Source organism: Ambystoma mexicanum, chromosome 2q (assembly GCF_040938575.1).
Source record: "Ambystoma mexicanum isolate Mex_15411 chromosome 2q, UKY_AmexF1_1, whole genome shotgun sequence".
In the NCBI taxonomy this organism is placed as follows: domain Eukaryota; kingdom Metazoa; phylum Chordata; class Amphibia; order Caudata; family Ambystomatidae; genus Ambystoma; species Ambystoma mexicanum.
This window is the reverse complement of record NC_090924.1, coordinates 423,217,262-423,243,338: the sequence shown is the minus strand read 5'-3', so window position 1 is coordinate 423,243,338 and position 26,077 is coordinate 423,217,262.

Sequence of the window (26,077 nt, the reverse complement as noted above, 5' to 3'; positions counted from 1 at the left end):
CCTCTGCTCTTTCAGGTGTCACTTTTTTCCCCTTGTGAGAGATATTTGTATTTTGTATAAGACTTCTTCTTGACAATATTGTAGTTTCTCCTTGTCTACATTATATCATTTCTCTGAGAGTATGGTCATAAGTTTAACTGAGTCTTCTCTGCACCTTTCATTTGTCTCACTGCACACCAAAATCTCATCTACGTACTAAATTATTGCACTTTCAAGTTGGACATTACCCAGCTCCATCTGGAGGACTCTGTTAAAGATAGAAGGGGACTCACAGTACCCTTGAGGCAGCCTAGTATGTTTCAGATGTGTATTTCTATACAAAAGGAGGTCAAATCCTATGATTTTACATGAAGGGGAATTGTGAAAAATGATTTTTTTAAATCCACAACTGTAAAATACTTGGCCGTGGATGGCATATTGCATAATATCATCACAGAGTTTGGGACCAAAGGAAACTCAGCTTCGACTATATTGTTTAGGGGACAACAGGTCTGGCTAAATCTCCACAACCCCTCTTTTGATTTTTTGACAGGGTACACAGTCATGTTACATGATGAGTCTGATGGCACTAATATGCCTTGCTTCATTAATGCGGAAATGGTCTCAAATATACCTTAATCCGCCTCTCTGGACATGGGGTATTGCTTTGCTAGTGGTAAAAGCGATCCTGGTTTTAATTTAATTTAAATTGCACCTATCTCTTTTAATAGCCCCAAATCACGGCCTTGAAACACTTGTATATAGGTGCGTTATAAATGCCATATCATATCATATGGGTTCTTGGTCCATAAAATCTCCGGCAGTTTATCTAAGCTTTCTGGAAAACATGGCGGCTTTCTGTTCGCCAATACCATTCTCTGTGGTATTTCCTTATTCTTAATGTTAATCCAATAAGTAATACTTATTAAAAAACACCAGTTTATTATCAAAATAGGGATCCCTAAACAGTTATTTGTCTGTCAAATCTGTCAACCTGTATCCTTCACTGAGGGGTATCACTGTTCTCCATCCCCTTCCTTCATCATCTGTTCCATGCAGCATCACCCTTTCTTCTCTGACGACTGCTGCCTCTAGTTCTAAGGGAATGATCTGTCCTTCCTCAACATCCATGGGGATTTCCGGTCTAAATAAAAATTCATCAGGTATTCTCAATATCTTACCTTCCAACCTTGGTAACAAGGATAATGGCCACCCCATACAAAAATACTTCTGCATCTAAAGATCTTTCTCGTAATGCCTTCTGTACTGTAAAAGCTAGTATAAACTCTCCCACATTCATATAGTGTATCCCTGAAGTAGAGCACACTATTCCTTCATTAGTAGAAGATATGGGGCCTCATTACGAGGAGGGCGGTAAGGGGTTAACAGCGCCGGTAAAGGTGCCGGAGCCGTAAACCCCTTACCGCCCCATTACGAGGTCCGCTCGCGGGACCCACTTAGGTCGCCTGGTTTTACCAGATGTCCTTAGCGGGTTTCACGAGCAGCCCAGCATGCTAACAACGGGCCCGTCATTAACAGGTCAGTTGTTAGCATGCTCCCCATTCCCATTGAGCCCTATGGGGGCTCAAATGGGAGTGGGGATGTACCGGGTCCGGGTTCCTTGAATGGGGAAATACCGGGCCCTCCAAGGTCGGAATGGCCCGGTATTTCCCCATTCAGGGAACCCGGACCCAGACCGGGTTTGGGGGTAGCCATGCCCTTTTTAAGGGCATGGCTACCTCCAAACTCGTAATGAGGCCCATAGTCATATTAAGTTTCATCATTAAGTCTTGTCCCAATATGTTGACTGGCGTCTGCCTAGAATATAATAATGGCAATGACATGTCAAGTTCTCCTATAGAAATTGGTAATTCATCTGTGAAAGGAACTACATTTGTCACCCCAGTGAACCCTTGAGAATTCATGGCATTACCTGACATTGGGTATTTACCCGCATGGATACAAGAACGAGTGGTTCCATTGTCTACTAGAAATGAAAATGTTTTTCTCCATCCTCACCTTGACACATGGTTCCTCTTGGGGGACTGGTGTCAATAATAGTACTGAACACTCCAAGTCACTATGTGGGCTGTTTTATTGTGGATATAAATTCATCCCATACCTGTGAAAGGATATCCTGCGATCACGGTCACACACCCCATTCTGGGTGCGGGTGCCTGTTGTGTTCCTGGGTCATGCTCCATTGTGGTACCATACCCTGCTGTGTCTGTGCTTGCTGCAGTTGTGCTTGTGATGACTGCATGGGTGCCTGCTGTGGTTTCCCTTGCAGTGATTGTACTTGGAGCAGTACTTCCTGCATTTGCTGAGGTTGTGGTGCACCTGTCTGAGCATACGGGGGATCTTGAGCATAATATTCCTGTGGTTCTGCATCATACTGTGGAGCATAACCCAGCCCTCTCTTGGAGCTTGCCAATTCTGTTGCATGCTTCCTCTGCTTCTTCATGCCCTAGCTATATGCCCCATTCTCCCACAATTCCAACATTATTGTGGTTGTCCACCAATAAATCCTACCCTTCCTTGAACATTTTTAAATCCACCTCATCCTCCTCCTCTAGGCCCATTCCCTCTTCCCCTAGGCCAAATATTATACCCACTCTGATTTGTGCAATATCCTGCATTATTATGCTGCCTCGGCTTTGTCTCCTATGTCACCCCTCCTTCATTAATTTTCAATACCGCTCCCTCGATGGCTATTTTAGACACCTTTTCCAGAACTAACTTTGCTTCATCCTGCTTCCTGTAATCAGCGTTCTTATTTTTCTCCTGCATTAATCAGCAGTGATGCAGGATTGTCAATTGTATTTCTGGCCATGGCTTCGCTACCATTCCCACCTGTTTTTTCAATTGCCGCTGCACTGGGTCAGGCAACCATTGACCCAAAATGTAGTAAAATAATGCTACCATTTTATCCCATGGTTCACGAGTATCCTGCTTCCATCTGTCTTGAATATAAACAATAGGATCTTCATCCTCTCCCATTTTCCTAATCATAATCGCATCAATGTCTGATTTATCGTGATATTGCACTCTGAGCGCTCACTGTATATCTGATCTGCAATTATTAAATGGAGCTTCATCATGTGTCTTGTTCTGCGCAGTCACACCTGCGTATCCTGCTCGCTTCCAAACGTTGCCAGTTCTCTCCCCTAGAATAGCAGCTAGTAACCCTTTTATGTCACCCATAGCTAACCTCATTCCTGATGTCATCGTTTCTAATTCATTTATCCATTTCCCCGCACCAGAAGTTAAACTCAGCAATTTACACCTTAAATAATCTTTATCCATCTGCTGCCATGGTATATATTGTGTTTGTCCTCCTCCTTTCTCTAATAATGGGAATTTTGAAATCCATGATTCAAAATCACATTTACCTACTCTCCTTGTCTTCGAGGCAGAGCTAGCCTCGCCCATTTGTTTCCTTCCCGGTATCGGTCTTAACTGGCTTACATATTGCAGGGATATATCCCCTGTGCTATGCGATCGTGCTGGTGGCCGCTCAGGATAAAGTGTTGGTACTGGTGTCCTTTCCTTCGGGTCCTCTAAATCTGACATTTTTACCCCTTTCTCTATGCTTGATTCTTTTGAAAACCTTGAAGTGCCCTCTCTCTAAGCCCTCGCATTCTCCTCCCTTTCTTCGTCTGACATCATTATGCCCCAGCTCGTGTGACTGTTGTCCTCTTCTGCGTGATCGAGATCTAACCTATTTAAAGACAATGGGCCTCATTTCAAGTCTGGCAGTTCGGAAATAAGGGTACCGGTAGCAATGTACCGGCACCCTTTCCGGACCACCAGACTATGAGATTGCCTCCAGGGGCCGGAACTCCCGGCAGGTATGACCTGCAGCCATGGTTTTCACGGAATCACCAGCACCGTTAGCAACCCTGTGGAGTCCTATGAGACTCCAAGGGAATGGGGACTTACCCTTTTCGCCGCCTGCCATCCTGGTCCGCCACCACCTTTAATATCCGTGTGGCACTGGGATATCAGGCAGTGAAAACAGTGTTAAAAGTTCGGCGGCAACCTGCCGATGGCACTGGCGGGTTACTGTCGACCTCGTAATGAGGCCCAATGTTCCGTACTCGTCTGGTATGACGTCCCTTTAATAGGGAGCTTTCATTATTCTCTTGAGTTCCATACATTCCTCTATCCCTCATTTGTATACATAGTTTCCCAGGCCTCTGCTCTATGTTTTCTGTGTAATGCCCACCAGCCCATGCTGATTGCAGCATTACTTGCAGCTCCCTTCGGGGCCGTTGGTACCCTCTCACTTCTTTCAGTCATTCTTGTGCCTCAATTGGCACTATTCCCCTGTGACATAAATATTTGATTTCATCGTCTTTTAATCCCCTACTCTTTTTTATTTCTTCTTCTCTTCTTCTCATCTCCCTCAATTCATCTTCCTCTCACCATCTACTTTCATTCTTTGGGCTTCTATCACTTCTTGTTTCTTCTCTTCTAGTCTCTCCTTTTCTTTTCTTGCCTCATATCTCCTCCGTTCTTGCACTCTTTATCCCTCTATTCCTTGTATGCTCTCTCTTCTTCCTTCTCTTTCTTTTCACGCTCTTCTCTCTCCTCTCTTTCTCGAACCCCATCAATGCCCTTATCGTCTAGCTTAAGCAATATTTTTCCTCCCATCCATTCATTCAGTACTATCCCTATTTACTTAGCCTTGTACATTACTTCTTTCTGTTTCCTTGTTTATTCCTCTATCTCTATTCATCTGTCTTGTCTGTCCTTCCTTTCATCATGTTGTTTACTTTCATCGCGGGATCATATATTTTTGCATTTTCTCCTCCGCATTATCCTCACTGCTATGAGCAGCGGGGGAGCATATGTTGGATTAATATACCCTGCCACTGCTTTTGATTCCTTTAAGGGATACAATCCCTTCTCTTCTGTATGTACGCTCTTCTCTTCAAGAGGAGAAATGGGAGCCAAAGTCGTTTTATCCTCCCCTTTATGCTGATTGAGCATCCACTCCCTATAGGCTGGATCTTCCTTCTCACTCTGGTTTCCATAGCTCTAACATGGCTAACCTTTTCTGAAGCTTTTTTCCCATACTTGTGGCATGCAAATATGTCATCATATGTCGCAATACATCTTTTACACTAATACCATGAAAGTCCACCCCACTTAGGGGAAAATGGCCCTCCAACCTTATGGGGTATACAATATTCTATTAAGCAAAGGAAGGCTATTCATGAAAAGGGAACTAAAAAAGAATGGTCAATCTATGAACGTATCATCTGGACCACATTTATAACACCATAAATCAATTTTATTAAACATATATGCGATCATAGAAAAAGTATCCAGATAAAAAACTTACACTAGAAAAAGTGTATCTATGTACATAACACACATATAAAATCCATGGGAGGGCCACGATGCACTGTTGTTTTGTTCTCAGTCATTAGGAGCAAAACACAAATAATATACAATTCTGTGCCCCTCAAATAGTCCATCTTGTCCAAGTTTCTGTCCTAAAGGCTTTACTCTGCCAGACATCATCAGGGGCTGATTAACTGTGTACGTGTAGTATACTTGACTGAAGAAATCATTGGTCAGTGCATCATAATCCTCTCAGAATACCCGACATGCATAAATACAAATAAACTTCATTATGGAGAGTCTACAATTGACCGAGTTCATTACCATTCACATTCCAAAAGTTTCCCCTAGTATTGGCATATATACAATAAATGCTAGTGGTGTGTTTCGAAAAAAAAAACCTTAGACCACCTACAACTTTCAATGTTGCTCACGGTATCTTCAGTTCTTCTGGTACACCAAATCCATTCACCCTCTCACTATTCTGAAAGAAGAAGGTTCACCCCACCCCCAAATTACCAAATCATCTATTTACCACCTAATCTAGGTCATACATCAGATGTTTATCCTTCAAAAAGCTTACTTCGGCCGAAGTTCCAGTATTGCCCAAATAGTGTATACCCCATGGGTACCTCTACTCACAGTTCGAATTATCAATTAATCCCGACACAAAAGAGGGAAAAGAGAAAATCCTACAGGCCTCTTGATCAAACATCTCATTACAGTGAGATTTATTATATATGAGTAAGAAATATAGCCAAAATACATCCTCTCCATCCATAACATTCTCCTGCCATTGGACAACAATTGCCCTTGAGTCTCTCCAGCTAGATAAGAGACTAGAAAATCTGCCCGTTCTAAGAATCTCTGTAGTCACCAATTGTAACTCTATGGTGTGCCATAGAGGAGGTTATCTATGAGAAAACATATAATCACCATTAGCACTCTCCTCTAATCGTCTTCCTCATATCGTACAACCTGAAACCCTACTAATGGTCCCTAAGTATCCTCTCCTTACTTGAGGCTGCATGAAAACAGAGCTCCTGTCCTTCCTTCTGTTTGCGAGGACCATTCCGAAATGGCTGCCACCTTAAATATTCGAGAAAACTGACCAGAGGGACATCATCACGCAATTGCGTGATCGCGTCTCTTCGCAAATCCATCCTGTAACGGGCCAAACACTTATTTTTTCCATTCCTCAACGGCTTGGAAGCCCTCTCCTGATCGGTCAAACAAGTCCACAAAGATGATAAAAGGAGTCTTGGAGGGGGGGTCTTTTGCTCTAAAACACCATGGCTCTATTTGAAGAAAAAACAGATAAAATGCAAATACAGATATTCAGACTTCAAAATGGTAAAAAAAGACAGCAAGGTAAATATTTGTTATATCCCAAAAAGGGGGGCAGGACCATGCCATACTACAGACCATGATTCCCTACCTAGTCATACAGACAAAGGAGCCTGTTGTAACGTGGCCAATAGAGCACATATACATGGCTGACACAACCCTTCACTTGTCACATTATGCCACTCCACATAATTATCAAGCCCCCCGCAAGATGGCCTTTAGTCAGAAAAAAAATAAATTTCCGCTCTAAATTTAGCAATTTTCTGTTAATGATCTCCTGGGAGACCCTTGGTACCCTCTTAAGGATCACCCATTGTAAATTTGTAAAGGAATGGCCAAATTCTATATAATTTTTAACAAGTGGGGGGGCCTGTCCAATTTTATTTTTGATACAGCTTCTGTGCTCTATCAGCCTCATTTTACATTTGCTGTTGGTCTTACCAATGTAATTCAGTTTACTTGGCCACGTGATAAGATATACCACGTTTTCTGAATTACAATTATTATGCTCCTTGATCTCCCACTCTCTAAGTAACCCAATGTTCACAAATCAATTTCTTTGGTGAACGGACACATGAAACAATTGCCACTAGGGTGGTGACCTGCCACTGGCAGAAGACCCAACAGGCTTCCCTGTTTCAATCCTACTTCCTGTGTTGAAGTAATTTCATTCCTCATTATTATATTTCTGATATTCATACTTTTTCAAAAGCAATCATAGGCATAGGCAAAGATTTAGGGAACACTTTCTTCCAATTGTTATTTATGATATTCGTGATATTATAGGATAAATTGCTGAATGTACTCACAAACCAATTTCCTGTCTTTCCTTTCTCTAGGTTGTTGTTCTAATAACGCCTCCCTATGGTTATTATATGTTCTTTTAGCAGATCATTTTACAAGTTTCTTAGAATAGCCATGGGTCATTAGTGTATCTGTGAGATTGTTTGCTTCTGTCACATAAAAATCTCTCATGTTACTGTTCCTTTCCAGGCGTAGGAATTGGCCAAATGGGAGCTTATCCCTCACGTGTTGGGCATGATGACTTCTGTAATGTTGCAATGCATTTTTTTCTGTTTCCTTGGTGAAGTGTTTCACTTACAAACTGCCTTGAGAATGATATTTGGTAATGTCTGTGCAACTCATGGATGTAGTACATGTTAAATATCTGTTTTGGTTGTTAAGCTATTTTACAAAATGCACTGCCTCTTTTTGTGTCCCTGTCCACAGAATGAAAATGTCATCTATATACCTGAGTCAACATTTCAAATGATCTCTGAAGGGATTGAGCCCAGAATATACAGTAGTCTCTTCACACATGTTGATATACAAATTTTCCAAATTGGGTGCCATTGCTTCCCCATTGCTGACCCTTCGGAAAAAAAATTGTTAGTGAGCGTTAGCTCAGTACACCATACAATAAACACATTACTCACTGGATGATTGTCACTCCTTTTCAGTAAGGTCTCCTCGATCAGTTCCAGGGTAGCCCTCTGCAGAATATTAGTATGCAATGGGCCACATTACGAGGTTGGCGATAACCCACTGGTGCCACCAGCGGGTTGCCGCTAACCCTGTAACACCGTTTCTGGCACCTGACTTCCCAGTGCTACTGGGACATTACAAGTCCTGGCGGATTGGGAAGTTAGGCACCAGAAAATGTTAGTCCCCATTCCCATGGAGTCCCAGTGGACTCCATGAGAATGGGGACTTGGAAGCGCCGGTGCTTCCGTGACAACTCTCCTTTCCGGGGCCATTGCACCCGTCAGGTCAGACCTGCCAAACGCAATGGCCCTGGCAGGCAGAGTTGTAGTTTGCTGGTCCAGAAAGGGTGGCAGTAAGTTGCTACCGGCACCCTTATTTCCAGACCTGCAAACTCAGAATGAGGCCCAATGATTGAATATCCAGACATATAAGCACATTCTCTGATGGTTTCAATATTTGACCTTCTACTATATTGATTACATCCTTAGTATCTCTAACATCACTCTTCATTTCATGGATGAATGGTCTAAGGTAGAATTCCCAATACACAGAAAGGGGGGAAACCCAATGATACTACCTGAGTAGTAACTCTACTATAGAAGAAATACTGTTGACACGCCTAGATAATGAGCCGGTACCAATGTCGTTTATACTTTGGTGCATAGAAGTTTCACTAACAAAAACTTCTTTGAATTTCAAGGCCAGTTTTACCAAGAAACAGAGGGAACCGCCATGGGAGCCACTATATCCCCGAGTGTGGCAAAACATTATGTAGAATTTTTCGAAAAAAGGTATATCTATACTAACAATCCCTTTGAAAATCACCTTCTTTCATGGGCGAGGTACATAAACGATATTATAGTCATCTGGAAAGGGTCAGAGGAAGAGGCTAATACATTCTTGACATGGTTATATCAATGCAACCAGAAAAATATGGGAGTGATGGGCACTACAATGTTTTTGTTGCTCCAATTAAATGTTCAAAAACTGTTAGTTAATATTTCAAAGTCTTAACCTGGGGCTTACAGTTCCAAACTGGTCCTATAACACAAGGACCTCTTAAACTCCAAAACAAAAAACAAGGCAACGTTGCCTTATTATCACTGACGCATCTCAGTTGGCCCCAATCTAAAGGGCTGCAATTTACAACAATCTATTTTTCTTCAAAATGTATGCTTCCCACTTTTCTTGATAAATCAAAACTTCATTTATAACCATGTAGTTGAAGCCAGGAATGGCTATATTATGAAAGGTGATTCCTTGAAACATTCGTATACAGGAGAAACTATAAAATTGAAGAGTTTTGCTACAGGTGACTCACAAAATGTGATATACACCATAAAATGTCCTTGCGGTTTACATTATGTTGGACAAACCATGAGAATGGCAAAAACTAGATGGAATGAACATAGATCCTGTATACGTAACAATAATAAAACTTCTGCTGTGGCAAGACATTGGCATGACAAGAAACACAACTTGGCACAGATTCGATTTGCTATTCTTGAAATAGTAGAAAAAAGAGATCCACATGAAAACTTTCAAAGGACAATGGATCAATGAGAAACATTTTGGATCGACCGCCTGAGCTCCCTGATACCAAAAGGAATGAACGAGGAGATACATTTTATGTGTTTCTTGTAAATTAGATTTCCCTGTTTTGCATAATACAGTAACAAGTATGGGTCGGGGTCCAGCATTTTGAAACTCGGACATGAAACCCACTGAGTTCGAGCCCTTGAAACACTAACAAATTGTTTTCTCTAAATGTAGATTTGCTCTAGGTGAAGAATTTCTGTGATTAACACTATGGTTCAGATATGCATAAATATGTATATCTTACATTTAGAAACAGAATTGTTGTTGATACATATGCTTTACAGAATGAGATTTGTGATTGATTTTTTGCTGCTTACTGAATGCTAGACTCATTGCCTTTGTTCCATAAAAATATGAACATTGAATAGGCAGATATGCACGTAATGGCTAAAGATACGTGGAGTAGTAATGAAGTCCTTTCTCTAAATTATCTCCGGGAGAATAATGTCTGCATGCTCTAAAAAATGTTTAAGAAAAGAAATGTGGTTTTTAAGGAAAGTTTGATAACAGAAGATTTATTTTTTATTTGTGCTCTTCAATCAAACCCATTGCCTTCAGTCCATTGCACATGAGCCGTAAATAGGTTTATAGAATACTATTCTAAGCAATCCATTATTTTTAGGTAACATCAGTCATTGTAGTCTGTGTACGCAATAAACAACAGCACCACCCTCCCCTTTAACTAATAATATCACGATACTCTTGATATCGTAGACAGTACAATATATAATATAGGAATTCCAAGTCTATTGGTGTTAGATGCAAAAGCAGTTAGCACCCATACTTTGTTTTATAACTTATCCAAAGAATACAGATCCGAAAAATACGTTCAAATTATTTTGACAGTTTAGCTACGAGTGTTACAAACTTCGGGAATCTACAACAACACAGAGGTTGTCATGGAGACTTTCCTGTCCCAGGGTAACCACCCGGGGGTGGGGCGCGAGGCGTGCATGCTCCGGCATACCAGCTGGACCACGGCGCCTCGCAACGGTCTCCATGACAACCATTAAAAGTAGCAGGGAGGCATGCGCGAGCGTGGCTCTCTGCAGCTTGCAGGACAACGCTAGAAATGGCTGAAAGTGAAAGTAAGCATCGGCGAAGATGCGCCGCATGATCGACCTGATCAGTAATGACACGGAAGAGTGGCTAACAGACATTCCTGTTTCCCCAGCAGGGACAGGATGTATTTGTGCGTTCCTTTACGCATTTGAAACACACGTAGCAATATTGCCATAGGCGTTCCTACACGGAACAGGAAAACGATAGCCCGAGGCGGGACATACAACACAGAGACAGCGTTCTTATGCGATCAGGTAGGACATACTTTAGGATTTAATGATCCAAGCACATAAAGTACATAATGTTGAAACTAAAACACTATTTTTTGGTTTTTCATTTCTCTGGCTCATCTTTTGAATGTTCGTGGGAAAACATGAATGGTATGTGTTAATTTGTTAAAATATAACACGTAATGCATTTGTAATGAATATATGTACATTAAAATCCTGAGCAGTTCAATGATGTAATCAAGAGCCTACATACAGCCCTGATGAAGGTTCTAAACTGAAATGCATTGGCAAAATTATATATTTGTGGCTCAAATCGATCGCCCAACACTGAATATTGCGAATAATTACAATTGCAAAAACAGGAATGTGAATAAAACATTCCTGGCTTCAACTACATGGTTATAACTGAAGTTTTGATTTATCAAGAAAAGTGGGAAGCATACATTTTGAAGAAAAATAGATTGTTGTAAATTGCAGCCCTTTAGATTGGGGCCAACTGAGATGTGTCAGTGATAATAAGGCAACATTGCCTTGTTTTTTGTTTTGTATATCAATGCAACTGCCATTTGCAATTCCCCATGACTATTAAAAGAGAGGAAATACATTTTCTAGACCTTACCATTTTGCACGAAGAAGGCTCTCTACTTGTCAAACCATACCACAAAATAACAGATAAAAGCTCCCTTTTGCACTACCACAGTCATCATGTGAAACATCTGAAAGACAATTTACCCTATCGACAATTTTTGCGGCTAAAAAGAAACAGTAGCACTAAAGAAGAATCATATGAGAAAGAAGCAGGAGTTCTTTCTAAAAAACTTAGAGATAGAGACTATCCAAAAAAAGTATTAGAAAAGCGGCCAAAAGAGCTTACAATAATAACCGCGAATCCTTAATGGAAGACAAGGTGAAGAAACAATCTGAAGAGAGAATAGTGAGTGTGAATACATTCACCAACCTTAGTCTATCTAGCACCAATAGAGTGTGAAAACAATGAAAGATTTTTGATCAATACACCATCAAACTTCCATGTCCGCTCTTTGCCTACGGGAAATCCACCACCATTGTGAATCGGGTGTGCAGCAGTAAATTCTGCGGTAAACAACCACAAGTACAAAATGTAACCAAAGTGTGGGGCCTTAGTCCTATAACAGGTCACCATCCCTGCAGACACTGTTCGGTGTGCAAATTCACTAAAAAATCCAAAGAAATCGAGATAGGCCTGGAATCACCCTGGCAGCAGTTGCCATTCACCAATTGCAACTCTTAGTTCGTTATCTATATGATAACATGCCCGTGCAGTCGTAATTATATAGGAAAAACTATTCAGAAAATTAAAACACGCATCATAGAACATAGGAGCTGTATTAAAAACAAAACTTTAATGGCACCAATGGTAAAACATTTCCAAGAATTGAACCATTCAAGTGAAGACTTTAGATGGACAGTCCTTTTAACACTCAAAGGGAGCGATACTACTAAGAAGAAAAAAATGCTCTTAGAAAAGGAACATAGACTCATCTTCCAGACTAAAAGTGACCAAATAGGGCCTAATGAAGGCATTGAGTGGCATAAAATTTAAAATGTAATATCTACTACGTCCTAAATAAATAGATAACCCATCAAGATAGAGAGGTATTGTTAATTCAAACTCTCTTTATATGCAGCCGGCATACAAGTAATCATTATCATATTCATTTTTCAGTTTACTATGGACCGATATGCTATCTTTAGATCATAGAAAACCAGAAACATTATACCAGAGGACAAGTTTCAATACCAAAGGACGAGTTTCGTACTATCAGCTAGAAACATTAATATATCCTTATCGAGCAATCCAGCCCTCACTAGCTACACGGACCTTGACATGTCACGGTCATAGCCTTTCTAAGCTCCCCTTTTTAAAGGACGAGATAGCTAATTTTTCGGGACCAAATGGCTCTATCAGTCCTACTATAATAAAAACAAAAAAGGGATTAAGAATCCACAGAAGCCTATACACCCAAGATGGTGATTGAGACTCTCCCATTCTTTGCTTTGCCTTGGAGCACACTTGGTAGAAGACGCGCGAGGAGAGAAAAACAAACATAGGACTAAGCGTCTATTTAAGCTTCTAAATCCAAGATGGCGATCGCACCTTTAGTATTAATTCCACTCGGCGGCAATCATATAACTACCTCTAATGAAGAAGTCAACATATTTAGATAGTGGTTCCAAGATAGAATTAACCCCTGAAACAATAGGTCTTCCCGAAGGGTTGTCTAAATTTGTATGAATTTTGGGTACAATAAAGAAAACAGGTACCCTTTCATTCTCCCAAACTAGATACTCTGCTTCTTGTTTGCTAGTCAGATGTAATTCCAGTGATCTACATACTTTCGTCTTAGTTATCCCCGACAATGTGTGTGGCACTGGGATCATTATCCAATTTCTGATAACTTCCTTCATCAGCCAGAAGTCTTATGCATTTATCAATGTAATTTACTTTGTTCATGATCACAATTGCACCCCCTTTTTCTGCTTGACGGGTTATCAAATTCTTATTTGACACCAAATTACATAGGATCCCCTGTTCCTTTCCACTCAGATTAGAATGATTTAGAATGCCACTGGCTTCTAAGTTCCCCATGTCTTCTAAAACCTTTTTTTTAAACATCAAGGATTCAGCTGAATATGTATGTGCTGGGGGGCAGAAAACTGAAGGGGTTCTTAGCCCACTACAATTGTCAGATTCACCACTCACCTGATTAGCAAAACATTCTTTTAGAAATGCTTTCTTTGTACATTCTTGTAATCCCACCCTAAATTTAAATGGGTCATGGTGTTAGAAATCACAAAATGTAAACCCCTACTGAGGATATGTTCCTCTAACTTAGACAGGGCATAGCTAGACAAGTTAACTACCATTGTTTGAAATTGCGAGTTTGCATTAGTTCCGTTTCTCACCCCCGTCGGTTGTTTCCTCTGCCTAAAAAAGGCCATCTTAGTCATGTTTGAAACTGACCCGGGCTCCTCTTCCCCTCTTACTATGTCCGGCAGGTTCACTAGTAGCCCCACTTGTGCCTGGTCTACTAGTATCCACATTTTCTACACCTCCATCAGCACTGGAGCTGTAATACATATCCCTAAAACGTACTGTAAGGGAGGCATGGTATCACAAGTATGACACTGACACAAGAGATACAATTTCAAAACCTTTATTAGATTCATGGGGTTTGGAAAAACTCCTACTTTGCCCTATAGCTATGATGGGAGTAGTCTCTAACATCAAATGATAACGAAAACACAGTCCTAGTCAGTCTTTGTCAAGTCAAAATGGCCTCTACTAACAAAACCTAATGCCTGCCCTATCTCTTATACAGAAAGTGTGTGAAGGGGAATATGTATGCAAAGAAGAAATCAGTGTTATAACAAAAAGGATCAAAAGGCTGAGTCAGCTCTCCTCTCCACATTTGACAGCACAGGGTAAGACGGTTCTTGTAGACAGGATGACACACTGTGGCTTATGTTCTCAAAACAAAGGCAGTTGAAAACATGGATCGAGGCCTGCCTGGCCTGCCACATTAATGTCTCTAATTCCAGCTTTGAAAGGTTCTTTCGCTGTTCAACAAAAAGTTCACAGTTCAACAAAAAGTACACATAGGTCTCCCGCCGTCGGGCTCAGACTTTTCAATCACAGCACTTGCAGTGGTTCCCTTCCCCAAGATTAATTCACCTTCTTTAGGGGTTCCCTTCCCCATCTTATCACACTTCCAGTCTCCCTCAGTCAGGCTCTGACCTTTTTCTGATATCAAAGACTTTCAAATGTGTGAGTTTTTTTTTCTATAGACCTCCGCAGGATCACTTCGACTTTCCCTTCAGCTCAGATTCTTGTGTTATTTGCCCCAGTGTCTCTTGGTCTGGCTAGCTCAGTATCATAAGGACAAAAGTTCAACATTCACCTTTTCACTTCCCCCTTTGCCGCGGTTAATCTCGATTATTACGTATTTTAGAGTTCATTCACTTTGTTGTGTTATAACAAAACCTTTCACCTTTCGATGAGATTTTAAAATGGGCTACTTCCCTTCACCAGACCACTCTGCTCCTCTGTATCACTGGCTTCACAGTTATCGGTAATTTAAAGTTCACCACAGGTCTGCCTTCCTTTGCTTTTCACCCACACGCGTGCAGCTTTCAATTGTGAGATATACTGTTGCAACTTCAATCTTTCTTTAACACACACCGGCCGTTCATGCTGCTCGCCAGCTCCCCGCCTGTGTGCATTCTTTTCTTGTCTTTGCAGTTTTAATTTATGAGTCAAGGTTAATACCACAGACTTGCCCTCACCTCCCCAACTCTGTCATTCACCTGGGGGGTTGCTGGCACCCTTGATACACAATGCAGTATTGTCTGGGATTTGGCCTTCTCCACGGTTCTTCAGAGGCAACAACCTCCTGCAGGGATCTCCTGGGTTCCTCTACCCTTTGCTCTCGTCCATTTCTTGGTTGCTGTGCTCCAGTATATTTGCCTTCACCCTAGAGGTTCTGCTCCTTCTCGTGTTCAACCTTGCTCAGAGTGTGTCTCTATGTTCCACCTTTTATCTGTGTGGGGAGAGCTAATGGGTATGAGATGTATGTGGTTAAAGTCAAGTGCCTGACTTTACCTGACTCGATTAGCGGGACATGTCCAATGAGATGCTCCGGTGTGAGTCTGTCTTTCCCCAGAGTGCACTGTCTGTGTGAAAGTGTTTGTGTAGGGAAGAGGGGGGAGTTGAAGTCTCAAGAAATCCCACCTGGTAGGATTCTATTTTATTTTTTGCATTTGTAAAGTTCACCCAAGCCTTCAGGCATCAGGGTGCTGAACCAGTTACATGAGGCACTGGATGAGGACAATGCATAGTTACATAGTGAAGTTGGATACAGAGGTACATAAATATGGTTGTGATATCAATATTGAAGGTGGCATATTATGGGTCAAGATGTATTAGTGCTGATGGGAAACCAGTGATGCGAAGTTCAGTTTTCTCATCATTGAGGCAGAAGCAATGGGTCGCCATCCAAGCTTGGATAGTGCCGTAGGTGGTGCTGAGAGTGGCAGCATCTTTTTGGTAAGAGCCCGTGTAAGAGCCTGTGAGAGGGAGGAGAATTTGTGTGTCATCGGCATAGTTAGTGTAGGCTATACCGAGCAAGCCTAGGTGTTAAAAGGGGCTTTGTGAATATGTTGTACAGTGAGGGTGAGACACAGGACCCTTGAGGGACCCCACAACTGATGGGGGAAGTGAGGCGTAAGCGTTATCGGCAAAGACTTTCATTACTCTGTGTTCTAGAAAGGAGGCTATCCTGGAAGCAGCATCTTTGGAGAAGTGTCCTGAGGAAGTGAGATGCTTGCATAATATGTTATGGTCGACCAAGTCGAAGGCGGCGGACAAGTCTAGAAGGAGAAGCAGGGCTGGTTTTCCTTCATCTCTGATGTCCAGCAGATTTTTGTAGTCCAGAAGTGCTGACTTACTGCCGTGGCAGGGGCAGGAGCCTGACTGGCGCATACTGAGGATTTGGTGTGTTTCTAAGTGACGTTATATTTGCAGGTAAGCTGCTCTGTCAAGAATTTTGAGAAGGAATGGCACGGTGGTGATAGACCGGTAATTGCTAGCAGAGGTGGAGTCGAGTGGATTTTTTTAGTAAGTGATGGACCCAAGGTTCCTTGAGTCGGGTGGGTACCACGTTGGTATTGAAGGAGGCATTGATGAAGGCTGTGATGAAGGGTGCTAGAGCGTTGGCACAGTCCTTGGTCAGTGGGGCAGGGCAGGCATACCCTTTGCATCGGGAGGGTGTGAGGCTTTGTAGGATGTGTAAGGTTTCTTGTGATGCAATTGTTTCGAAGCTGAAAAGTGGGACTCCTGGTTTATTTGGAGATGGACATTTGAGTGGCCAGAAGCTGGGGTGAGAGGCTAGCTTTCCTGGTAAGTAATTTCCTTTTTAGCATGTCGATTTTAAAAGGTAAGGCTTGCTGAATACTGATACACCAGGTGATGTCTTTGGTTATGGTGACGGCTTGGAGGACAGGTGATTCCAGTTCTTTGAGGATGGTGAATAACTCTTTCGAGTCTGAGTTGGCATTCACTATCCTAGTATTGATGGAGGAAGCTTTTGCTTGTATGATGGCCTTTTTGTGTTCCTTGCTAAGGAAGGAGAATGTGAGTTTTGAGGCATTGGAAGGTTTGTTATTCCAATCAGACTCAAGTAGTCTTTTTTCTGCTCTAAGGATTAGGAGCTCTTGGGTGAACCATGAGTTAAGGTGGGGTGTTGGTTTAGATTTGTTGGGCACTAGTGGGGCATTAGTGTCAATAGCATTGGCATGGGTGGTGGAGTAGTGTGCCACTAGATTCCAGGATCGGATATGTCCAAGTGGTCTCGATTGAGGGCGTTAAGGAATGGGGAGAGGTTCTCTTTAGTGAGTTTACGAGAGCAGCAGGCTAAGGAAGGAGGAATCAGGCTACTGGAGGGCTTAGTGAACGGGCCTGAGGGAAGTGAGAAGGTGATGACAGTGTGGTCTGATCATGGGCAGGGGGAGGTGGCTCTGATGGAGACGTGGCAGTTGGTATCAGCTAGCCAGGCCAGTACACTCCTTTTTTGTGGGTGGGTTGATGAATACACTGGTTACGGCCAAGTAAGGTGAGGGCTGGTAGGTCATTTAGGCACAAGTTGAGGTCACCGAGTAGGAGCACTTGTGAGGAGGGTTTGATGTTGTCACTCAGGATAGGGAGTAGGTCCTCTTTGAATGTGAGGATAGGGCCTGGGGTGCAGTAGATGAGGTGAATGTTGATGGTGCTTGGAGGGGAAGTGGACCACTTGAGAGAGAGGATGTCACAATTATTGTTTAGGGATGTGGTGAGTTGTCTAAGGTGCAGGAGGTTTTTGGCAATGAGGGCCACTCCACCACCTCTAGAGTTTGGTCTGTTACTTTTGTAGATGGTGTAGCCAGAGGGGAGGGGGAGTGGTGGTCCAGAAGCTGAGTCTAGCCACATTTCAGTAATAGCTAGGGCACCAAGGTTGTTCATGGTTAGGAGGTCATGAATATCTAGGGCATGCACGGTCAAGGAATGGGTATTGATCAAAGCTTGGTGCATTAGGGGGCGAGCATTGCTGGGCACTAAAGGGAAAACATTGCTGGGTGCCGAGGGGCAAGCATTGCTGGGCACTGAAGGGCAAGCATCGCTGGGCACTGAATGGCAAACATTGCTAGACACTGAAGAGCAAACATTGCTAGTCATTGAAGGGCCAACATTGCTAGATACTGAAGGGCAGACATTGCTAGGCACTGAAGGGCAATATTGCTAGGCACTGTAGGGCAGACATTGCTAGGCACTGAAAGGCAAACATTGCTAGGTACAGAAGGGCAAACTTTGCTAGGCATTGAAGGTCAAACATTGCTAGGCATTGAAGGACAACATTGCTAGACACTGAAGGGCAGACATTGCTAGGTACTTAAGGGTAAACATTGCTAGGTACTGTAGGGCAGGCATTGCTAGGCACTGAAAGGCAAACATTGCTAGGTTCAGAATGGCAAACTTTGCTAGGCATTGAAGGGCAAACATTGCTAGGCATTGAAGGCCAACCATTGCTGGAGGCTGAAGGGCAAACATTGCTAGGCACTGAAGGGCAAACATTGCTAGACACTGAAGGGAAAACAATCCTAGGCACTGAAGGGCAAACAATCCTAGGCACTGAAGGGCAAACATTATTTGGATTTAAAAAGTAGACATTGGTGGGTAGGTGGCAAGGTTTCTTGCAAGGCTGGGCAGGTGGAGTGTTTGTGGTGGGCTGATCTCAATTCATGGTTAGCTTCTGTACTAGCTTTACTGACAGGGTAGTTCCAGTTCAAAACGATGATCTGCAAGGATTGGGACATAGGCGGTAAGTTAGATGGGGATGCCATGACAGTGTGTAATGGCCAGTGAATGTTCTGGTTCCTTGAGGCCATCGGTAGAGGTGTCGTTTGGTGGTAGTGGGTTCTCGTGATATGGCTTGAGAGGTTTGTGTTCAGACCGGGGGCATGGCAAGGGGCTGTGAGTAGCTGAGGAGTAGTCACTAGACCCCTGTATCGTGGGTTCAGGGAGGAATCGTGTAGGATGTGGTGGCATGTGGGAGGAAGAAGGTGGGTGGGATAGATTGGTCAGCTGGAAGTGTATGTGGTACTGCTAGCCGAATTATAATAGGTAGCTCTTCATACCATGGATCAGGTGCATGCAGCAGTGTACGGCCAGGTTCTGGACAGGGGCTGACAGGGTGGTCACCGGGCCTTGAGAGGAGGCCTTTGGTGGGGGCTAGCTAAGCCTGCCGGCCTCCGGGGCATCCTGTTGAAATTAGGTCTAGTAGCCTATCAGGGAACAGCAGAGGTGGGCTAATGATGAGGCCAGCAACTCTGCTGGTCGATGGGGCTATGGTGGGGGCCATCTTGGAGCGGATGATGGGATTCCCTCGGTATAGCCCCACAAGGCTATACTTGATAGTGCTGTTGTTGGTGCTGCCCTCCTGGTCTTGCAGGCGAGGGTGATGTAGGCACTGCAGTGCCACAGATGATCTGAAGGGGCCAGACAGGGTGGTCACTGGGCCTTGAGTGGGGGCCTTGGTGGAGGCCGGCAAAGCCTGCTATCTTCTGGGACATCCTGTTGAGCTTAGGGCACGGCGGAGGCGGGCTAATGATGAGTCCAGCAACTCTGCTGGTCGATGAGCCTGTGGTGGGGGCCATATTGGAGCGATGATGGGATTTCCTCGGTATAGTCCCACAAGGCTTACCTTGATAATGCTGTTGTCGGTACTGCCATCCTGGCCTTTCAGGTTGGGGCGATGTAGGCACTCCAGTGCCACGGATGCTCCGCAGGACCAGGCAGGGTGGTCACCGGGCCTTGAGTGCGTACATGGATGGGACATGGGTATGGGAAAGGGGGAATACCACGCCTCACCATCGGTTGCCTCACCCCCTCCCCCAAAGACCCCTCACCCAGGTGATCCTCCCGCAGTGGATCATCCCCAAGGTCTGGATTCAAAGGAGATGGCCGTGCCCTGGCCATCTGAGAAAAAGATTCCTGGGGACTAGTAGGTGAGACACACTTTGGTTTCTCACACCACCCATCAATTCTATTTCTGTCCTTCCCAGGTGCCTCCAAATTTGTAATCTTTTTTAGTATAGGGAAAACCTTTCTCATTGTTGGTTGAAATTCAATAGATCTGTTCCCATCCTTATGACTCTTTCATTCGTGGTTTCTAGTTTGAACTCCTGCATCTCTTTAAGATGTAGTTCTAATTTGTATTTTAAAAAATCCAAATCAAAGTTCTTTTTCATTTCTTCTTGTAATGAGTTACGATCGATTTCCATTTTCTTTGGGCAGTTTCTGTACACCTTTTGACAGCAAACCCTCCTGAGGCCATGGCATGAGTGTCTTATTGGTTGTGCCTCAAACCCATTCTGAATATTACCTTCCTCTTCTCATCTTCCTTCGCTCTCCCTCTACCCTGGTAACCTAGCCCTCTGCTCTCTCCATCTCTCCGTCCTCTTCCTTATAGCTCAGAATCTCACCGATGTGGGGCACCCCTGCCAGTCCTTGCTCGCACTTGCCTCAGGGCCCTACTTCCACCCACCTTCACTGTGCCTAGAATAACCCAAGACAGTGGCTCTCTCTGCACTTACCCCAGTCTCCGCCGACTGGGTGCACTTGGACTTCCCCCCTCCTTGTGAAGTTCTATGCACTTGCACGACCCAAATGCAACGTGCCTGATGATCGTCTGTCTGTTCTCCCTTGTCTTCTCCCCTTAGTTGCACTGTTTAAACTGCAGAATCGCTGTCAGGCTTATTTGCTGTGTCTCAACTGTTAAATGTATTTTACGCACTTATTCTACCTGTGCAGACAATTATGGTCTCAGATTCGCAAGGTCTCTGAGCGACTGTTGTTTTTCCCCCTTGTTCCCACCCTCCTTGAGCACTTTGAAACACTTTCATGTGCATAGGTGCTATGTAAATAAACAATACAATACAACATTTCTTTATTTTCGCTGTGTATCTGGGTAGTGTTCTACATAAATGTAAAAGGGTAGTGTCCCCCATGATGACAGATCGTTGATACTTACCCGTTGTTTTATTCGATTCTTAATTTTATCAAATATACGACGCTGACCAATTATTTACTATCCCAACAAAATATATTTGACCTGTTTTAATCTAATGAAAAATGTATGAAATGGTATTTTTTTTCCTCCTTCGTTTACACGTTCAATACATTTTTGTCATATGGTTCTTGTATTATTAGTGTATTAAAAGTCTCTTCTTCGATTTTTCCCTTCCTAATTGACGTCAATCTCTTGATAAACATGTTCACCATTCTCTTTCATTTTGTACTGTCGTTTTATTTTCATCAATCTAGACACAACAAAAGATTTATTTTACCTGTTTTATAACCCCACACATGTGCACTCCAAAGAATATTTACTGCGTACGCCTTCCTTTACTATATTGGTAAATGTATCCCGTCTCTGTTTCACTCTGTCTTGGAGTTTGATACATACTCTTCTGCAGGCCTTGCCTCAGGAATCTTAAATAACTCAGTGCATACCTCTTGGGATCAGGAATCGATGTATCTTTTTTCTCTTTATTATCTTCCCAAAAATCCTGTACCTTTTTACACTTGTTATTTACAACACCCACCCCACCATTTTTGCCATGCTCATTGTTCTACTTACATCCATGAATCCGTTTGAGTCCTCTGACATTGACTCTCGCCTCAACCAACCAGTTTGCATTCTATCCATGGGTTATCTGCGTGGACCTTGCTGGAATTTCATCAAAGAGGGACCTGCCGACCAAATCATCTACACACGTGACCCGAAGGACCACTCTGCAATTTTCTGGCTACTGGCAGAAAGCAGGCGAGCGTGCGGGGGCCTGGATCTGGCCTAGGGTGACTAGAACGTATACCATCCGAACCGCTCCCAAATTGTGCTGTAGCACCTTGAAGCATATTTTGCACAAAATGGAATTACAATAATGGTCACAACCCAAGTAACCAGACAGATTCAAGGAATATTAAAAGTACTACTTTATTCTCAGTTTAATGAAGTAGGGAGATCTGACAAAAATCGGACTGATGCATGTGCACTTACACACTAACTTGATTACATGGAGGTCTTATACCTCAATATGCATCATCTATGATGTCATTCTTTGTGGAAAATAGAAAAACCTATGAAGGGTAGGGATTGGTGATGGGAACATATCTACTTATGGAACATATTAGTGCTTCATTGGCTACTCCTTTGTCTGTAGCACACGCGTTGAGCTACCTTGTAATGCTTTTAAAAAATGTAATATCTTAAAACATGGGGCCTCATTACAAGTGTGGCAGCCTGGAAACAAGGGTGTTGGTAAACTCACCGGCACCCTTGTTTCCAGACCACCACACTACGAGTCTGCCTGCCATGGCTGCTGTGCCCGACACGTCTGACCCTGCCAGGCGCAGCGGCTCCTGTAGGCAGATTTGACACGGAAGCACTGGCACCATTAGCAACAGTGCTGGTGCTTCCGTCTCCCCACTCTCATGTAGTCCTGTAATACTCCATGGGAATGGGGATTTAGAAAATCCAGCACCTGACTTCCTGCCCCACCGGGACTTTGATGTCTCAGTGGCACCAGGAAGTCAGTTACGGTGTTACAGGGTTGGCCGCTACCTGCCGGTGGCACTGGCAGGTTACCAGCAACCTTTTAATAAGGCCCATGTAGTCTATTCGAGGTGCATTAGTGGACATTTTTCTCAAGCCTCAGTGAAGGCTGCATTTTAATGTGAGCTCTGAATACTGTCTGCATTCTTTAAATCACTAGGAAAATATATTGTTCCAGTCTGCAGTGTTTCAGGGATTGTTTTGAGTAAAGCGTCTGATAACGTTGCAAGAGCCAAAAGCAAACTATGTTGTCTTTCGCGCTCCCATGAGAAAGAAGCCTCTTGTAGTTTTCATATGACATTTTGGCCGAATGTCAAGTGTATGCTTTCAACAGGTGGACATTCTGGAAAATTACTTTGTGGGAGGCTTAAACTGTGGAGCATCGGATCAGGAGATCAGATGGAGCTTCGGGGGAAGGATAGATGTATCGCTTCCTAATTGCCCGTTAAGCCCAAATCTCTCTGTTGGCCTGGAGTTCTCCGGTGCAGATTTTGGCAGAGCGGAAGAAAAGGTGTTTTAACAGTGATGTATTACTAACCTATTGTTTTATATAGCAGTTTTTAGTATATTCATTTGTGTAATAAACGGCCATAAAGAGCCATTTCATAAACTGGCTGAATGTGTATGTGTAAATTCTTGCAATTCTTGTTTTTCTATTTAGCGTAATGGGGAGAAAAATAATTACTATATCTGTGCATTAATTAGAGAAGCAAAACATACCTCTAAATGAATACAGTACTAATTATAGTGGACCCAACATCAGTGGATTGGCTCTTGCAACAATGTGTGTTGGGTTGTCCCCTAACCCCAATGATTGGTTGGCATGCTATCCCAGCCTTGGACTATCGGCTCCTTAGCAGCACGTACGTGGAACAAAACTTAGGTGCTTGAATCCCGTCAGTCTACTCCCAATTTTCCCAATTAGACCATCATTTCTCATGGGTTGGTATTAGGGAGAATTCTCATAAATGTGCTAATTCCCTTCACCTTAGAGACACCGAGCAACTTTGCTGGATTTTTAGGACTTGGTTTTCTTACCTGGAAAGAGTGTGAGCCTTTATTCCCACTCTTTCATGTGTTTTGATGTATGTATTACACGTGTGTTCTTTGAATATGGGGTTTTAGATAACTCCATAGGCATCATCCTTTCATGTGTGTTACACAGCACCTTCAGTGCAGTGACACATGGATGTCTTTTGAGACTTCCCAAAGGTTTAAATACCTTCTCTGGTATAGACTACTGTTTCCCAGAGAAACTACATAGTTCTTTTGCTCGTCCATGTCCTGCATTAATTCTAAATGTCTAAAAGTCCAAAAGTCTATAAAACTCTTTGAACCTAAAAATCCTCAATAAGTTACACTAGCTCATTCACACACAAAGAGCTCCACACGGTATCACATTGCATTTAATTATGCACATTTCAGTAAACTGTGTAAAAAGTCCATAAACCTGCAAATATTAAAGAAATGGTTAAATTCTAACTGCAGTGACTTAACCCATTCCATACACAGTCTCACCAGACCAGCATTTCTCATACAACAGTTTTCACCAAAGCTCACACTAATACTCAGTACAACAACAACCAACATTGCATTAATTAAGTTCTTAACTTAAATCCTAAATTCAAAACTAAATGAACTCCATCTCAACATGCATTTAAGCATTATACAGTCTCATACAAGTAGCATTGTACAACAATTTTACCAACATGTTGGCCGCTGCATAGCGCCTCAGTAGTGAGGCGGAGAGGCGTTACCTGCACCCGACCTCATGAGCGAAGGATGCCTTCCACAGTACTTCGCCACGTCGCCCGCTAAATCGTACCCCTCACGGGCGGAGGATGTTTGCTGCATACCGAGCAGTACAGCGTTCCTCCCCACACAGTAAAACTAGAGCGCGTTCCCGAAACGCGGGATCGCTTCTCCCTTCCTAGTCTCCGTTCCATTCAAATTCAATTTAAACTCCTGTGCTCCTCCTGTGCTCTCTAGTAGACCAACGTTCCGTTGAGCTCCTGTGCTTTCTGCTCTACGCGCTGTTTCTTCACGCACCACTGAAAAGAGATCTGCTCAAACTCCCCAAGCACTGATCATCCGTGCACTCAACAGTCTCAGGAAACATACTTGGCACATATATATTACGTCCATTGTCCTTCCGTTATGAAGAACATAAAGAAGCAATTATCCTTCCTTTACTTCATTTCTGTTTATGGGACCCTTCACTGCGTGCACACAAAGGAAAGGCTTCACTTCAAATTAAAAGGGACCCTTCCATCTTATTGGCGAGCCTTTCATCACTTCTGCAGTCCCTTAAAGTTCCTTATGGCTCCAGACGCAGCACTCCCTTAGATAGCAGGCTGCTGGTCCGTCCAAATTAGTCCAGGAGCACTTTTACTAAAGCGGATCAACGAATCTTCTTATTCTAACTCCCCAAGCACTGATCATGCGTGCACTAAACAATCCCAGGAACCATACTTCATGCATATATATCACGTCCATTTATGTCCAATATGAAGGGTATAAAGAAACGTTTATCCTTTCTTTACTTCAATAATTTAAAGAAACCCTTCCATCATATTGAGGAGCCTTTCACCACTCCTGCAGTCCCATTATGTTCCTTATGGCTACAGACACTTCACTCCTTTAGAAAACAGGCTGCTGGTCTGTTCATATAAGTCCAGAGGCACTTTTCTTAAATGGACCACCTCTTCTTTTGTCTCACAATCCACCATTCTAGGGCCACCCTTGTTGCATGGATCCGTTAGGCTTCTCATGCCCAGGGACCCTTCACTCCCAAGGCAATGGGCTGCAGATCCAATCTGCTATGGTCCTCGCTATGGTCCTCCTCCTCCCTCTCCTCCCTTGTCCGCCCTGGGTGATGGGTATGCTTACTTGGGGGCGGTGATGTCTTCTTCTTTCCTTGGTCCTGTTGGTTCCTGCACCTCCCGCAGCAGGTCTCTGCAGTCACCTTTCCAGCTTTCCTTTCTCCAGGGTTCCTCTTTCAGAGATCCTCATCGCCATTGTAGTAATGCAATGCCCATACTTGAGTTAGGTTGCTTATAAGTAAGTTTACTTCCAGTTCTTCAGTTACATGTTACAAGACATAAAGACATAAGGTATAAGACATAAGATAGATCACCGGCACCCATCACCCAGGGAGGGAGGGACCAACTGACCCATAAACAGAACACTCAGCACAGCCTTCTTTCACTCATACATCAACATTCCACTTGGTACTTGCATGACATCACAGTACCAAGTGGCTAGCTCAGCTGGCTCAGGCAGTGCCTGAAGAGTGTGACATAACAAGCCTCTTCTGTCACACCCACCCAGGACCTT